Source organism: Sinohyriopsis cumingii, unplaced genomic scaffold (assembly GCF_028554795.1).
Source record: "Sinohyriopsis cumingii isolate HCF-2022 unplaced genomic scaffold, ASM2855479v2 utg000160l, whole genome shotgun sequence".
NCBI lineage: Eukaryota > Metazoa > Mollusca > Bivalvia > Unionida > Unionidae > Sinohyriopsis > Sinohyriopsis cumingii.
In genome coordinates this window covers 11,456,114-11,460,582 of record NW_028315873.1, presented here as the reverse complement: position 1 = coordinate 11,460,582, position 4,469 = coordinate 11,456,114, and positions in this window count along the sequence as shown.

The window sequence follows — 4,469 nt, the reverse complement described above, 5'->3', positions numbered from 1 at the left end:
TATATATATATATATATATAATTACAGAGTTGTAATTTGTCGCCCACCTTGATATAGCTAAATAAACAGTATACATGTAATGTTAAAGAGTTGTAATTTGTCGCCCACCTTGGTATAGCTAAATAAACAGTATACATGTAATGTTAAAGAGTTTTAATTTGTCGCCCACCTTGACATAGCTAAATAAACAGTATACATGTAATGTTAAAGAGTTCTAATTTGTCGCCCACCTTAATATAGCTAAATAAACAGTATACATGTAATGTTAAAGAGTTGTAATTTGTCGCCTCAACTTGATATAGCTAAATAAACATTATATATCTAATGTTAAAGAGTTGTAATTTGTCCCAAACCTCGAATATAGGTCATACCTAAATTCCAAATGGTGGTACCTATGTTATCATCTGTCCCTCTTTTTTAAAGGCCGATGTTTTCCCTCAGCATGATTGATTTAAGACGCGTGTAAATATGAAGGTCTTCATAATGAAGATAGCATGGATAATCGCGTTTCCTTGCATACCTATATCGGTCTTATTCGTACGAGTAGTTGTACCCGTGGGTATCCTGATAAGGAATACTAATTGAAAATTATGCAAGTATAATAAGAATTCTAATTGATCCAAAAATTGTGAAATGACAAATATGTCCTTTGGTTGAAATATACACAAATCAGAGTCTTAGATATGTAATTTTTTTTTTTTTTTTTTTTTTTTTTTTTTTTTTAAACGAGATAGAGTCAAAATTAATGATAATTGTTTACTGCAGATAAAGATATTCTTTGACAGTGACAATAAAGATAATCGTTGACTGTGATATTGTATATAATCGTTGACTTTAACATTAAAGATAAATAATCCTTGACATTCAAGATAATCGTTGACTCTGACATTCAAGATAATCGTAGACTCTGACATTCAAGGTTATCGTTGACTCTTACATTAAAGATAATGGTTGACTTTAACATTAAAGCTAAATAATCGTTGACTCTGACATGAAAGATAATCGTTGACTCTGACATGAAAGATAATCGTTGACTGTGACAATAAGATAATCGTTGACTCTGACATGAAAGATAATCAATCGTTGACTCTGACATTAAAGATAATCGTTGACTCCGACATGAAAGATTATCATTGACTCTGACATTAAAGATAATCGTTGACTCTGACATTGTATATAATCGTTGACTTTAAAGATAAATAATCGTTTACTCTGCCATTAAAGATAATCATTGACCCTGATATTAAAGATAATCGTTGACAGTGACAATAAAGATAATCGTAGACTCTGACATAAAAGATAATCGTTGACTCTGACATAAAATATAATCGTTGACTCTGACGTGAAAGGTAATCGTTGACTCTGACATTAAAGATAATCGTTGACTCTGACATTAAAGATAATCGGTGACTCTTACATTAAAGATAATCGGTGACTGTGACATAAAAGAAGATAATCGTTGACTGTGACATAAAAGATAATCGTTGACTTTAATATTAAAGATAAATAATCGCTGAATCTGACATGAAATATAATGGTTGACTCTGACATAAAAGATAATTGTTGACTCTGACATGAAAGATAATCGTTGACACTGACATTAAAGATAATCATTGACTGTGATATAAAACATAATTGGTGACTGTGACATTAAAAATAATCGCTGACTCTGACATTAAAAATGATCATTAGAAAACTCAGCATAATGACACTTTTATATGTTATTTATGGACCTAGAAACAATCGGGGGTGTTTCTAGTCTTGTATTTTGTCTATGCAGTTATAATCTATTCAAAAACCAAGATTCTTGCCTTATCATTTTAGCCTTTGCATATTTTACCACAAGCAAATCTCCTTTATAATACAAGTCTAAAAGTGTTGTACAAACTCCTTTCTCTCTTCTGAAAATGTGGAAATTAAGAGTCAGGCGATTTGAAAGCACAGAATTGGCGGTAAATCATAAATCCTTTTCTTCGTTCAGTGGATGCAAATAAAGAAGGTCCGTATTTATATAAACCCAGGGACAGTATATAAGAAATGTATGTTAGCCTCATATGCACTTAACAAAGAACCGACATGACAGATAAAAAATCATTCCACTGGCAATATTTGCAGCTATAATCAGAAATTACGAAAGAAATGGCAAGTTTAGCAAAGTAATTGCGATTATTAAATAATTACACGCTTCTGTAGCATCCGTCCTTATATCAGCCACTAAGACGCAGTTCGCACTTCTGTAATATCCGTCCATAAATTAACGCTGTGACGGAATCCGCACTTCTGTAATGTCCGTCCATAAATTAACGCTGTGACGGAATCCGCACTTGTGTAATATCCGTCCATAAATTAACGCTGTGACGGAATCCGCACTTCTGTAATATCCGTCCATAAATTAACGCGGTGACGGAATCCGCACTTCTGTAATGTCCGTCCATAATTAACGCTGTGACGGAATCCGCACTTTATTAATATCCGTCCATAAATTAATGCTGTGACGGAATCCGCACTTCTGTAATGTCCGTCCATAATTAACGCTGTGACGGAATCCGCACTTTTGTAATATCCGTCCATAAATTAATGCTGTGATGGAATCCGCACTTTTGTAATATCCGTCCATAAATTAACGCTGTGACGGAATCCGCACTTTTGTAATATCCGTCCATAAATTAACGCTGTGACGGAATCCGCACTTTTGTAATATCCGTCCATAAATTAACACTGTGACGAAATTAGCACTTCTGCCTTATTCGCCCGTTAAGTAATTTCCGTCCGTAGATCAGCACTATGTCAGTAGATTGATACGACAGATGTGATATGATGTGATCTGGATTTTTAACGTAACTTTAACAAAGTTTCAGTCATATCGCTATGTTGTCTGCAGTGTGGCAGTTTATAGTGATGTCTAGCACTGGGGCATCATGCCGCAGACATGTAGCATGATGTCCCACCCAGTCACATTATCCTGACACCAGGCCGACCGGTTCTAACACTAAACTCTTAATTCTGAAAGCCCAGCGAGGCAACGGTTAGTACCATTTTTGTAAGTCTTTGGGAGGACTCGGCCGAGGATCGAACCCACGACCTCCCGCATCCGAGGCGGACGCTCTAACCACTAAGCCACCGGAGCGGTTCATACGACAGAGAAAGGAAAACAATGCACATGATCTAATATTCGCAGACACATTACAAGAAAATACAGTTTTATATATATATATATATATATATATATATATATATATATATATATATATATATATATATATAGTGTGTGTGTGTGTGTGCTTAGAAGCAAATTTATTTAAAGTTAATGTACTTTTCGATTAGAATGATTGGGGTTTCTTCATGATATTGTTACTGAGACATGAATCATGTGGCAATGTATATTAAAGAGGTTTTGTCAACAGTCTTAATTCATATACTCATATCACTATTTGGGGAACCTTTGAACAGAGTGTTATAGTTGTGTTAAGTTATAATTTGAGAGGAAATATTTATCTAAATTATTCATTGGAATTACAACGTGCACATTAACATTTGGACTAAAACACTAGAGATTGTTGAGGACTCATACAATACATTTTGGAATAAATAAATCATTGAGATACAGCAGGTGTATTGGTACATCAGAACATTCAAGACTGAAACTCACCTGGACTAATTTTGAACACTGTACGTTTGGACTTGTAACAAAACGTTTAGGATTATTTGAGGTTTAATTCACAAAACAGTATGTTCCTTCTAAATGTTCAATTCTATGAAAATAAATTATTGTTTGAATTTTACTCAATATTTTGGCTTTTGCTTTTTCTATTTTTTAGTTTAAGCTCATAGAATCGCATAAATATATTTTATACATTAATTTATGAGAGTTTATCAAAGACGGAATTAAACGACAGGTCTAATATTAAGTATTATTTATGTGATGTACACTAGCGGGATACGAGAGATATTGGAGGGTTGGTTGGGAAAAAAGGATATTTCTCTGCCGAAATACCATTTGAGTCCAGCAGCCTACGATATTACTGTTCTTTCAATAGAGTATACTATCGAATTGATTTTTTGACCATGACTTTCCTTCCGAACTTAACGTAATCAACTGACTTTTTCTCCTTTACTATATATGAGAAAGGATCAAATGACCAACAAGAATAACAGCTAATGGTTCTCATATACCTATATTATACGCCAAAATGCGATTGTTGTTATTATTGGATTAGTCACTTACGGAATTTGTAGAATGTATCACATCACTTCGTCTCAAGCACTCCCAAAAGTAACGGAATTATGAGCGACATTGTTGACTAAATTAAGGGGTGGCACTGCTTAGTTTTCAATTGAATAATTGAGCGTCGTTTAAACCTAACGTGTTGATTATTTCGAAGGACGGTTTATGTCAGATAGCTATTTTAGCGAATCATCTCTTTCCTTTCAAATGCAGAATTGTGAAATGTATGATAAATGGCCGGAAT